At 32.6% G+C, this 14,819-nt stretch overlaps 2 long non-coding RNA genes across 5 annotated transcripts in view; one reads left to right on the forward strand and one right to left on the reverse strand.

Moving 5' to 3' along the window:
* Positions 1 to 787: 787 nt before the first annotated feature.
* On the forward strand, positions 788 to 5,575 carry LOC128202537 (uncharacterized). Its single transcript, XR_008253843.1, has 3 exons — positions 788 to 840; positions 2,153 to 2,312; positions 5,426 to 5,575. It is a non-coding gene; the product is annotated as an uncharacterized LOC128202537 (long non-coding RNA).
* Positions 5,019 to 14,819, reverse strand: part of LOC128202536 (uncharacterized) — an 81,149-nt gene continuing 71,348 nt past the window's right edge. For 3 of the 4 annotated variants that reach the window (XR_008253841.1, XR_008253842.1, XR_008253840.1), the window contains 3 exons: positions 13,263 to 13,407; positions 12,339 to 12,590; positions 5,019 to 5,545 (listed from right to left, as the gene is read on the reverse strand). This is a non-coding gene — a long non-coding RNA (uncharacterized LOC128202536). Of the gene's footprint in view, positions 5,546 to 12,338; positions 12,591 to 13,262; positions 13,963 to 14,819 lie in introns of those variants that run through there. The other variant, XR_008253839.1, reaches the window with a different exon arrangement.

Genomic DNA, 14,819 nt, shown 5'->3' on the forward strand with positions numbered 1-14,819 from the left:
CCGCGACAAAAGTCTTTGTCTCAATACTGAACAACAAATGTCATAGTGTACATTTAAGCCGTTAAGGCATTAAGAGGTAACAAACAAACAAACTCACTTTTACTAAAAATGTTGTATAATGCAAATTGAGTATACTCACTCATTCATTTGTCTCTTATCTCTTACACTTTTGTTGCTCCTCTCGTGATACACTTTAGTTCTCTTTCTTTAGGTGTATCTCTTACAAAAAAATTACAAAACTATTATTACATACCCCGACCGACCCCGACGTTGTTATTTATACGTTGTAACCATGTATTTGAGTCTCAACTTTTTATGTCTACTTATAACTTTTTATAATAAATAATTTTCGTAAACAACCTGACGGCCCACCTGATTGGAAATAGTAACCATCGCCTATAGACATGAACTGTAACATGGGCATAAAAGAATATACTGTATCGCCCATCATACCCTAATGCGTTGCTATTCCTGAGGACTAAATAGTTATGTCTTTGCACCCTGTAATTTTAATGCCATTTTGGAAGATTAAAAGGTGGACCCTCCAAACCAAAACACAGCCATGCAAACACAACTGCTTCAAGGGGAAAACACAAATGAGACAGAGATACCTAAGTAGACGAATTTAGTACAAAGTCTTCCTTTAGTAAAATAATCTCTTAAAATTTGGATAACGATATAAATTGGATTATGTATAAAAATAGTATTAATTATCTTTCTTTTAAAATGTTTACTTTATCTATATATAAATACGTGAAGCAAAAACTTTTTAGCCCTTTTTACGAAAATTGCACGGACGGAGGAGTATGAAATTTCGTGTATTGTTTATATAGAGAAGAGGTACTAAATGCATTTTTTTTAAATTGTGCATAAAAATACATTTTTAAATAAAAAAAAAAAAACTTTAGGTACACACTCTACCATGTATTTAACACACGCATATACACTCTTTTGTTTATTATTAATATGTGTGGTCAAATTGAGAATAGATTAATTTATTTGCCTTTTTTGGTCTTTTTTAATATTTGTCTATAGTCTATCTGTATACTGTTAAACATAACCATAATAAATTCATTTATTACAATATGTGTTATGGTCGAATTTCGACCACGGGGCGACCACTAGTTTATACAGCTGCGTGATCCTATTCAACAATCATTTTCCTGTTTATCAGACGAGATAACGCTAAGACTAAAAGCTGATAGATTATGTATAAAATGTACCGTTAAATATTTATTTTGGTACGTATTGAAACCGCAACCTCGAATATCTCAAATGCCAGGACTGAATCCAATCCATAGTCCAGAGTGTTTTTATAAAAACTAAAATGTAAACAAACTGACGGAAGGTAATAACCGAAACGAATTATGAGGAGCGCAGGAAGCAAGAGATTAATGTACGGATAGAGATTTTGGCATTCTATTCTCTCTGCCTATCTCGCAAAGGAATTGTCGTGAAGATAGATATATACACAATAAGATCAGCATAACAAAAATTATTAGAAGCAACGTAAAGAGCAAGGCTCATTCTATGCCAGGATCACACGACAGGAGATGGATCGAAGTAATTAAAGTAATCTATATTATAAAATTAACTTGAAGAGAATGCTATATAGCATTTAGTCCGCCTTTTGTACCAAAAATTTCTTGTAATGTAGTCAATATAGAATAAATAAATAAAATATTTTACCACCTAATTAGGGCATCTTGAGATTGAAATGGACCTATCTTAGTTTAAGATACGATGGGGCTAGCATATCCAAGTTTCTACCATGAAGAAGTTGTGTTTGCATAGCTGTGTTTCGGTTTGAAGGGTGTGATATGGCAGTGAATTTACAGGGTACAGAGAAATAACACCTGAGTACTCGGGAATGGCAACGCATGGGGGGTATCATGGGCGAAACAGTATACTCTGTTATGTCCATGGTACTGCTCATGTCTATAGGCGACGGTTACCACTTTCCATCGGGTGGACCTTCAGCTTGTTTACCATTCTAAATTGCATAAAAAAAAACAAATAGGTTAAAAGTCCCCTCCAATAAATAAACAGAAAGAAAGGTCTTGAAAAGTAATGATTATGGTAATATACTGTTATATAAAAACATATAATTCTCAAGAGAATCGCATAATGGTACAGAGATGTTATCTGTTAGGTTCGATTGCGCGGACGCGTTCGTATGCCGCGCACGCGACCCCCCGGCTGACCGCTGCCTCGCTCAGGAATTTTAACAGTTCAAAACATTCTAAACCGATGTACAGTCTCAGCAGTAATAAAATGACAGTAAAACAAACAACGGGAGATTGTAGCAAAATGTAAGTGCTGTAACAAGTTTCACACGGGAATCAATCTGTAAGTAGCTATTGCCCGCAACTTCGTATGCGTGGATTATGAAAGTAGGAATCAATTTTTTGATGTCGTATAAAAATAAAATATGCACCAGATTTTAAGACCTCTAGGAATATAATTGTAAAAATCATATTCGCATTGATGCAGTAGTATATTTTGATCTTACCATCCCTCACTGGTACCCAATCAGGGTACATCTATAGCGCAGGCGAGGTTACCATTCCATTATCATGCATTCAAAATTTAATTAAATTCAAAGTAACGCGAGGGTATAAATAAATAACAATTGCAAGTAGAAATCGTACATTCTCTTGTCTGTGACATACATTCGATGATAATCGCCAGATCACTGATTATAAGACATTTGTTTTTTAACAATTTTGACAAATGAGGCCAATATCGAAGAATTTACGATAACTAGATGGTGATAATGACAATATTTTCAAATATGTCCCGATAAGTAACGTACCAAACCAATATTATTATAATAATCATATTTATGAATCTAACTGTACACGATGAATATCTGTGCAATGCATATAAAATAATATTTCATGGAAACATTGAATATTTTAATATATAATTTATATACTTCTTCATCTTAATGTAAAGAAAGATCACAGCATATTATATGTAGAATAATGTACCTTTAAGTATCAATATATGTATATTTCCATAAAAAAAATATTTATAGATTATTCTCCCATAATAATTCTGTTGGAATTGTCATTAATTAGTAGGTATTATAATATGCGCGAAAATTTATACTATTTGTATGTTATAATTAGTTGCACTGACAAGAGGAAACTCTTAAATGAAAAAAAGAATAATTATGTTATTAATAACGTTTGGAGTCTGTATTTGGAACACTAGCTATGCTTACAACTTCAACTAAGTTATACAGCACATTATACATTTTTGGGCAATATTTTTTTAAACTATCTATATGTTGCTCCATATTTAACACAAAAAAAATTAGCATACAATTCAGTTGTTTATATAATATATGAAACGCTAATGCACTAACAGATAGATAAAAAAAACACTTCGTATTCGTGTTTCTACCGTGAAGCAGTTGTTCTTGCATGGCTGTGTTTCGGTTTGTAGGGTGGGATATGGCACTGAATTTACAGGGTACAGAGTACTTTAGTCCTCAGGAACGGCAATGCATGAGGGGTGTCATAGGCGAAACAGTATACTCTGATATATCCATGCTGCTGTTCATGTCTTAAGCGATGGATATGACTTTCCATCAGGCAGGCCGTCAGCTTGTTTGTAATTCTAAGTTGCATAAAAATAAAACACTCAAAAAGTATAAATTTTCGCGCATATTATAATACTAAATAATGACAACTCCAAAAATAAATCCATTTTTGATTTGATTGCAATTTATTATACGTAAAAATAACTAATTATTCTAGAGGCAAATGTAAATTCGTTTATTACATCTTACAACTGAATCAGCAATGTTTAGATGCGTCATGAAATTTAACATATACCTAGATACGTGGTATTTTGCATGGAGTACTACATAGGCTACTCATTCACAGCATATCAAATTCACTCATTCATAAAAAATTATTCACGCTCTTCAACTACATATGTACATACTTAGCTCACTGTAACATTACCATAATTAAATGTTATATAAGTTTGGAATTTCCTTGACAACTGTGTTTTATTCATACACATACAAAGCTAATTTTTATCCGGTCAGTCAATTTATCCTTAAGATATGGACTATGGTTATGTATGTATATGTGGGGTATGGCGTGAATTTACTGGGTACAGAGGAATAACACCTGAGTCCTCAGGAATGGCAACGCATTGGGGGTATCATGGGCGAAACAATATACTCTGTTATGTCCATGGTACTGCTCATAGTCTATATGCGACGGTTACCACTTTCCATCAGGTGGACCGTCAGCTTGTTTGCCATTCTAAGTTGTATAAAAAAAAGTCAATTTCATTAATTTTTTTTATATGTACTCATTTTCATAATTTAAATGGAAACTCGTGTATTAATATTCCAATATCGAAGAGAGAAGGAATTATTAGTAATGGGAATTAGTTAACCTCATTTCATGCATGGTTCCCTATGGAAACCATTGTGATTAATTTGCTGTTAAATTCGTCACGATGGGCCAACTGACCTGCTTCATCCTTACCTATATCGTCCCTTACTGGTGTCCCACTAGTGTATACCGATAGCGCTGGCGGAGTTACTATTCCATTATCTTTAATAACATCAATTATTAATAACAAAAATGTATCGTAGTTATCTGTAACCAAAAAATAATTTATTATTAAAAAATAATCCTATATTTACACACATCACGCAAAAATTACAAAATGGATTTTAATTCAAATTAGTATAATCATTAGTGGATTTTAATTTTAATTAAAAGTAATAACTTAAATCTGGTTTCTTATACAATCTCATAATCCTGTTATAATACTCTTCTTTGTCTTCTTCTTCCCCATTTCTGTTTGACGTCGCGTAATATATATGCATTCTTCTCTATTTGTAGTCATCTCACTAGTTTCTCTCTTTCTGGCCATCTCATCATTCACACAGTCCATCTATCTCTTTTTTGTTTCAATATATGGTATACTTTTTACTATAGTAAACACTCCAATTCCCGTGGGAAAACACAATAAAAAACCACAACTAAAAATTTTCCACTATAGGATTACATTTAATTAACAATTTACGACTGACCATTCATTCACAATAAGTATGTAATAAATTTGAATTCTCTCGCTCGGCCGCTGTCTTGTAAATCCTTCAAGTCACGCGTGTATTAATGCTAATCCGGTCCGTCTCCTCTCGATGGATCATTAGCATCTCACGCGCTGGGAGCTACTCGGAGCTAAAACTTAATCAGTATGTGCGCAGTGTTACGGTGCCAACGGCCGTCGCTTCCGCGCTCGTTGCTTTTTTTCACTTCCTTTGCTTGTGAGATGTGAATTTTGGATTTTATGCTTTTATTGCTCGAACACGGGTTTCGTATTGATTTGCAATTTGTCAATACTTTTTCATATTGTATAAAAAAAAAATATTATACTTTTTTTACAGAAGAACCCCGTTTTTAGTCCTTCGTGCCGGATTTTGTGAAGCAGTTTATATAATTGCTCGAATTATTTATATTATTTCTTCCCGTATTATTTAAATAAATATATTTGTTATATTTTATAACTGAGAAGCAAAATAAAGTAATTTAAATTATTAATTTATTATTATTTTAATTATTAATATTAATATTTTTTTATTAACTTGCTAAATATGCAACTAAGGCTGTGATTGCTCTAACTTTTATAAAAATAGGAGTTTTATAAATATAACAGTTGATCATTCATTACAGTGAAAATGTTATCATCATCATCATCACTACTCCATATATACTAATGATGAGTATTAGTCTATTACAGAACATAATTCTCCTACCCTTATGTTTTGCTGGAAAATACAATTCTGAGTCATCTGCAGCCATTAACTTCCTACAATATTTCTGAGGTCGTCATACCAAATAATGAAGTCATGTCAGTTAAAAGTTAGTTACTGGAAACCCCGTAAGTAAGGTAAGGGATTGTTAGTACTGCGGATTACCAGCCCCATTGCTAGCAATATACCCTATCAGGTCGATCTTCTCGCGGTTTCTCCTGAAAGCAATCGTACTGAATTACATGCATTATTTATCACGATTGGCTATTTTATATATATCAGTCTCAACTATCGTCCTTTACTGATACCCCGCCAGCATTCACTGTTAACGTAGACAGAGTTAGCATTCCATTATCATCCATAAAAAAAAAAAAACTAGAAAACCCATCTATTCCACCTCAGTTGCTCCAAGTACATAATTTAATCTCTATCAAGCTGTGTAAAACTCTAAATGTAACCCTTCTCGTTGCTCGCTGAGCGACTTTTAATTAAAAAGGATTTATATTTGACAAACAGTGACTACCAGTATCTCACCATATCTCAATTCCATAGACTTTTAGATGAAAAGAGGTTTCTATAAAGGCTTTTTTCCAGTAAAGGATCGAAGGAAACAGATATATTGAAGTTAATATCACCATAATGCAGTGGTGGGTACGTTGTTTTTCGTAAATAGCATCCCGGCTCCGATCCCTGGTCAGTCCAATTTTGGAGAAGAACTTTTCCGAATTAACTCGTATCTGGGTGTGCCTAGCTGAGGACCATGCAAACGGTCTTATTATTAAGAGCCTCCATAGGCATCTATAAGCATCATCATCATTATAGCCTATTACCAAAGTAATTTTGATTTGATTTAATTACAAGCTCTTCTAAATTATTTTTATATTTTATATTTTCTAATTTATTTTTATAAATTTTCTGTTGAGTTCGGAATGTTGTTATCTGCTGAGAAGAACCCTCAAGAAATTCAATGGTTACTCTTTTAACATTATGTGTATTTATTTAAATGTGCTATGTCTAAAATTAAAAAGTTATTTAAAAGCCCATCCATGATCGACTAACACCATAGACGTTATAGTATGCAGAAAATGGTCGTATCTTAAAGACATACCAGGTAATGTGTCTGTTTTCTGGATAACTAGCCCCAAGCAGAGAAGAGTGTCTTGAGTTCACAAAAATGTCCAGGCGAACTAACTCGAGAGCGGATGTTATTTCTACTCTGGTCTAATCTTAATTCAAATTATCTAATTGTATTTTGTTGGTGGGTACACACAAAAACATCAATTTGTAAAATTCAACTTTTGTGTGGAAAGAGTAATTGCTCATGTCGACTACTACCGTTTTCCGAAATGTGGTATGGTACCTGCTTATTATAAAAAAATAGAAATTATTCTCACTTGTTTACAAACATTTAATTCAATTTTTCTTAAATATCTCCTATATGCACACATCATCACAGTTACAATTTTAAAACAGGTATATATGTTTTGTAACCTGTATATATATATATATATATATATATATATATATATATATATATATATATATATATATATATATATATATATATATATATATATATATATATATATATATATATATATATATATATTACTTAATATTAGGCGGGTGTTCAGTGTTCACATAAAATCAAACGCTTTAAAATTTTTTTGAAAAGTTGCAAATAAAACTTTAACCAATCAGATTTCGTATCCATTCTTCTATTAACTGAAATACGAAATTTCGGATTAAAGAGTAACATTTATAAGAAAGTACGTTTGTTTGAATAAAAATAATTTCTATTCTATACTTTTGTACTCAAAATAACCAAATATGAATTGCTTACAAGTACTCACTACACACATGGCATTGTTTCACGGAAGACGGTCACGAGATTTGAATTCAAACGCGTACTCTTACAACGACCACTGTCCTTTGAGCTCCCTTCCCTCCCTTGACCATACATAACTTGATATAGTCAGCGGGCAGCAGGATCTTACCAAGGGTTCTGTTATCCTGGTCAGTTGATAGACCATTGGTACCGTTATGCCGCGGTGATTGAATGAATGCTCGGCCATTCAATCAGTTCGAGGAAAGGCATCGGAATATTTATGTTCAGGAGATCGGTCAGAGACTGTTTAGAGTGTGAAACTATTCTGGTTACTTATTAAGGAATCCGTGACAGTTGAAACTGTAGTAAAGATTCTGTTAACAATCTCCAGTTTTTGATAGGGTTGACAGATGCAGATTTAGATTTTTAACCCGATGTCAAAAATTTGCCTTTCAAATCGATATAATTTCCAGAATGTTTACCCAATCATAAATTTATATTATTTTTCACTTCATTTCGCCATGCGCCACTATGTGAATGACGAAATATTAACTTTCTTAGCATCTCCTTCTCTTATCCCGTCCTCTGTTTTGCTATTTTCATTCATATATTTTATTTACAAATATTTAGATAGTTTTAAAAAAATACTTAAATTTCTCCAAACTCAATTCACTTTTCTCCAACAATTTCATTTCTTCAAAATTTCGTCAACAGAAAAAATATTACCCAAACTGGCGAAAACATATCCAATCTGGATAACGCTAGTTTGTGATCACCAAATTGACAACTGACTAATATACGAACTAGTGATACTTTTCATTGTATTATCAGAATAATTTATAATATAAAAACAAAAACAAATGTATTAGCGTCGACTAGACGTGTTCTATAGATTTGTATTCAGATATCTAAGTTAATAAAATGTCAATAAATATCTTTTATCTTATTATCATATAATTTAAGATTGTGTTCCACAAAGAAATCGACTTCAGTTGTGGCAAAACTAATAATTTTCATTTCAAACTGATTCTGATAAAATATTTGCGGAGCCAATCTCTAAGTATATCCTTTCATTTGCATTATTAGCGCCAAGAGCTAAAAACAAAGGAGTTTGTATTCAGGAGTAAGGATAAAAAAGAATTTATCTATTTTAATATTATGAAAAAGGCAACCTTTTTATTTATTTATTTAATATTTTATTGTACACACCAATTATAAAAATATGACAAAGGTAATGAATGTACAAAGGCGAGCTTAACTCTAAAAGAGTTCTCTTCCAGCAAAGCCAAAGTAGAAAGGAGCATCAATGTCAGCGGGTAGAGCGGTGTATAACATTGTGGAAATTTTAAACAAAGAAACTAGACAAACTTTCTAGAATTTTCTTTTATAGAATAATTCTAAGCTAGACAAATTTAAATGAAGACATGTACAAAGTAAAAGTTTTTGATAGTTATATTTAAATAAAACTTATACTTTAATATGTCTTGTTGCTAGACAAGGTCTTTACATGGAAGATATTTATGAAAAATTGATGGAAGGGCTTTTAATAGTAGCAATAATTTTTAGAATTTTTTTTGTCTGCCTGTCTGTATGTTTGGTCTAGCATTACGCAAAAACTAGTGCTCCAAATTGATTGTAGTTTTCACTGATGCTATTTATAAGTGGTGTATTTCATTGATTTCTTTTACCATTTCTGAAATTCATGCGTACGAAGTAAAAAGTAAAAAAATAGTAAATAAATATACATGTTTTTCAGCTACTATACGTACGAAGTTGTACTTTATTTTTATAGGTGAAGATGGAATGGTAACCCCGCCTGCGCTATCGATATACGCTGACGGGGCACCAGTGAAGGGTGACAGGCAAGGATGATGGCAGGTCAGTTAGCCCATAGTGACCAATTGAACAAGAATTAACCACTATGGTTTCTATGGGGAACCTCGTGAGGTCGACCTGATAGGGTGTATTGCTAACAATGAGGTTGTTAAATCTCATTACTAACCATCCTCTCCCCCTTCCCCAAGTTATACTAGTTACCTTCCTTTTACTACAGAGCGCTTAGACCACAAAAATTACTATGATTCATAGGTTTATCTCCAAAACTAGGTTAGGCTGTTATCTAAATAATGGTTCAATAATTCGTTTTAAAGTTATCTGCGGCCCGCTGTTTGTGCAGCACTCGAGATGTGGAGCTCTATGGAATCTTATCTCAGATCCTGATACATCGATTTAGGTAGGTATCTACTTACTGCTGTTAAGATATATATATCATCTATTAAATCTAACACCGAAAATGTTACGTTATCAAACGTGTTAACAATATATATTATTTCCACTTGTTCAATATTTATTTATTTATTCTTTATAAACCAAATTTTCAAAAATGTACGAAAAGTGGATTTAATGCTCTAAAGTATTCTCTTCCAGTCGCTTTAATTTTATTTTCGCATAGAAAATAGTAAATATACGGTAGGTACTACGAAATTGAGTTGATTCTTTATTAGATATAATACAAATCTACTTAAAAGGTCAACGTCCACGCGTTGCTCCTAAAAAAACATCTTAGTTAATTCTTGTGGAATTTATCACTATGGGCCAACTGACCTGCTTCATACTCGCCTATTATACCTCACTGGTGTCCTGCCAGCGTCTACCGATAGCACCAACGGGATTACCAATCCATTTTCAGTCATGAAAAATTCCTATTTTAATATTAATAGGGATATTAGTTTCTAATTCCTTAATTAATCAAGTCGACTTCCCAGTGGTGGGGAGAAAAGGGATTTTTAAATATAGGGATTATAAGCTGACTTCTTCGTCATCGTATAATCCTCAATAGATGCTCCACTGTTGTATACATTATTCCATCTTTAACTCTTTCACATTGCTATTAATATATATATATATATATATATATAATTGTCTCATTATTGAACTTAGGAATAAAATTCGTTTTAATGGAAAACAAACAGATGTACAAGGTATCATCGATAAAACTTATCAAACCAATTTAGAATTAATTAAATTGAGTATTAGGCGAATACTAAAATCGGTTTAAATTTGATTAATAGAGTATGGCATACACACGAAAAATAATATCGATACATAACTCTCCCTCCATATTTGAAATCGCTTAAAAAAGATGAAGGAAAATATATACTTTTATTTATCTTAAAGGCTTCCTAAAAAATAGTGTATCCACTCGTATAATTTCGTTCACCTACATGATAAAATGTCATATATGCGCTACTCAACACTGCTACATCTTCAAAAATCAATAACAGGGCCCGATTTAGGTATTTAGCCGCTCCGGGCAATTAATATTTACCGCCACTGTTAACTGGACTATATATATATTAGATACGTGCACTGATGACCAGCAAAAACAATACAATGTATGACGTAATAGGATCAGCGAATACTCACACATTTTTGCAGTCATCAGTCACTATTATTTCCTTAAATAATTAATTATACACTACTGAATATATACCTTCTCTATAGACTGCAATTAGGAAGTCCTAAGCTATCTGCATCTATTAACTCCCCGCAATATATTTGAAGTCATTACTATATAGAGGGTAGTCTTATATTATATAATAATTGTCTATACGGTACGTGCACTTGTGAACCTTTTCTTCGTCGGTTTTTTGAGCTATATTACCAATACCACATACATATTTCGTCCATCAGTGGCTATCAATCGTTTTTTGCCTCTTTAAACAATTTCCCGGCTTACGTCCCCTTGATTTGGCCCTGATCAATATGACATAATATTAATAGCAAAATAGCGTTATCAGTATTCAAGACTAGGTATTTTACCTGACGACAGGTGGTGTAACGGACTGAGTAAGATCACATAAAGGCGCGGTCCGCCACTCCAACCAGACTACAAGGCTACACCTGCCTGAAAACATGCGTCAGACGAGCAGTTTCGGTGGCATTTAGACTTGCCTTATCTTAAAATTGAAAAAGGATAATGCAATGTTTAAAATACTTTATTATACATTACATACAAAAGGAATTTATTACATAAAAGAAATATACAGTAGATACATAGACTAACTTATCCCAAACAGAGGTGTCTTCCAGACAACCCTGTAAATATTAGTGTCAAGGATCTTTTTAATCGGTGATATTGGAATGGCAATTTCCCAGGTGGTGTACCAGGAAGGGATGATAGATGATGGTGAAGGCAGGTCATATGCCTTATAGTGACCGAGATGAATTAACTAAGGTTTGCAAGTCCGATTGGAGGTCGACCTGACAGGATCTACTCGTATTGCTAGCAATGTCCCATCAACAACAATCCCATCCCCCTATTATCCCTAAACTACTATTGAGAAAACAAAATAGTACCTATACCTAATTAAAAAATAGTAAATAAATATTCTAGTCATGTTACAATTTATAAAAAAAGAACAAACCTAAGAGTTTTACCAGAGGGAGACTTTGTACAAAAGTCGATATATATATAGTCTATAGGCAATGGTTACTACTTTCCATCAGGTGGGCCGTCAGCTTGTTTGCCATTCTAAGTCGTATAAAAAAAAAGTATTTTTATTTCAATCATGAATATAATGCAATAAGATTAATCAAATTCCGTGCAGATTAAAGAAAGATATCGCTCAACATGAAAAAATAGCCGAATCGAGAACCTCCTATGTTTTGAAGACACTTAAAAAAAATCAGGTGTTTTTGGCATTATCAGGTACTTACTTTAGGATGAAAATAATTATTTGATTAGGTGATAACGAGGACACGCCCCTTGGATTAGATTAGAACTGTCTACGTGTTGATATGAAAACTTAAAATAGGTGATTTGTATTAATAATTTTCGACCGACTTTCAAAAAGATGATTATCACTTTGTTTATTTTTATCAATGTCTAATATTTTTACTGAGGCTGCGCAGGCCGTTTTAGTCGCATGCCAAGCGATAGCTAGGGTAAAATTTGTACATTTTGTCATCCTGAAAATAAAAAAAATAAGTCGTGGAAAATCTCGTATGCAATGGAGAGATGATGTTGACTGGTTCCATAAAGACTAGTATGGCTTGTCTAGAGGTCGAGTGGGATGAGAGCAGTTGATGGAGGTTTTTGCCCAGCAGGTAAGTTAAGATCACCTATCTGTATATAAAATTTCATTCAATCCGTTCAAAGATCAAAATTATCAATTTTTGAGGGTATCTATATATCCTTACAATCTTTTGTGTTTATAATAGTAGTACCTAGGATTTAACTAATGATACAGGTGAACTTGAGTAACGACCCCGTATAGGCAAACGCAGTGTAGGATGATCCCTACTAAACGGAGTGACGACCTTAAAAAAAGGATGCAGGTGGCTCAGAATTGTTCATCAACACAGTTTATGGGGGAGGCCTATGTTCAGCAGTGGACAGATATTGGCTGAGAGGATGATGATGATGATGACAGGTAAACTTGGGCGTTATTTTGCAAGAATTGCCATTTTTAAATATAAGAAGCGTGTAGGTACTAAAATTGAGTGCTTCGTAATCTACAGTAGGCAGCTCTTCTTAGCACGAACACCTCACAAAATTACTCTGAAATTGATACCGGTAATCTACCGAATTCTTTAGATAGCCGTGATCGGGTTATGATACGAAAATCATTGGATACTTACTTGCTGATGGCTCGATAAACTGATAAAATGATGTCACTACATGCTGAGTTTTCGAGTGTTTGCCAAGGTACGTGGTGACGCATTGCGTTTTTTAAATAACATATTATAGAAATATAATAATAAATTTAATAACTCGAACTCCTTCCTAAAACAAATACAATAACTCTAAAAAATTCTAATTGAGTAAGTTAGTTGCATATGTATTGGTTTTTACTAATATTCTGTTTTAAAATCCTAGAAAATTCTTCGACATCTTTCCACTGTGGATCTAAGAAACCTAAGTTGAAAATCCAACCTCATCTTTTGAATTTCCAAAAACAGGTTTGGATTATTTAAGAAAAATATTATCACTTGCTCAGTCCTTCGGAGGTCACGAAAAGTCGTTGTTTAGTAAGCTACGTATATTGAAAGACTTATGGGTCTTTGTATATAACGAATGCTACTAAAAAACTTCTTTCAACCGAGTTAAAAAAGTTGTATTTTTTATGTTTGTTACCTCATAACTCCGTAATTTTTAAATCGATTAATAACTGGTTTATTGGATTTTTTTAACACAATTGACTGTTTTGTTACAATTGACGGTTTTGTTTGTGGAACATAATCTTTTTTTTTTTAATAATAAAGGAGATAAATATTTCATACCAGAGGTCAAATCAATTTCTAAAGGTGCAATACTTTGCTCTTACACTGACATACTTGTCCATTTCCGGCATTTATTTGACTCAAAAAAAATAATATAAATGAACTTTTATATACAGGATGGAATTGACATGCCTTAAAAGGCATTTTGTAAAGGAATGTTCTACCGATATAACGGAACATAAAAGGATCTAAAATACAACAAACAAGGAGGTTCTCATACTAACTTCATAGCAAAAAAAAAACGTAAAATAAAAAAATAAAAATTTATTTATTTCACACTTTATTGCACCAATATTACAGGGCACAGCAAGAATTTTCAATAAGTTTAGTGCAGTACAAAAGGTGGTTTTATTGCTAAGCAATTTATTTATTTATTTAAATGCTTCTATTCATTTTTTATATAAATAAAAATATATAATATGACAGCAAAACGAAACCAAACATCGACTGCAAAAAAATGTTTTCAATATTACTAATAATATCGTAAGCGAATTAATAAAATTCTTCCTTTTTGAAGTTTACTTAAAACTCAAAATATATAAAAGGTAAAATATAACAAACAAACAAATTCGGGACAATAGAAAAGATATCTAAGCGTGTTCACAGACCTGCACGTAGTCGAGCAATGTTTTACGCAGTATTGACTCATATGTATATATAACTTATTTTCTCTATAATACCGGAACCCGTATGTGGTAGGTGCGGCATTGAATCACCTTATCTATAGACATATTCTCTAGAATAAAAATTGTCTATGTAACTATTAAATCTTGGACCGAATAGTTCTTTAATCTATACAGGATGAAATAACATTATTTTGATGGAGAATTCTACGCGTGAAACAATTGTCTTTAATAAACGTGAATTGCAAAACAACAGAGGGAGACTTAATACAAAAGTCGAATGCTTGGGTAC

The sequence above is a fragment of the Galleria mellonella genome, unplaced genomic scaffold, assembly GCF_026898425.1.
Source record: "Galleria mellonella isolate WM207_F2 unplaced genomic scaffold, CSIRO_AGI_GalMel_v1 utg133, whole genome shotgun sequence".
NCBI lineage: Eukaryota > Metazoa > Arthropoda > Insecta > Lepidoptera > Pyralidae > Galleria > Galleria mellonella.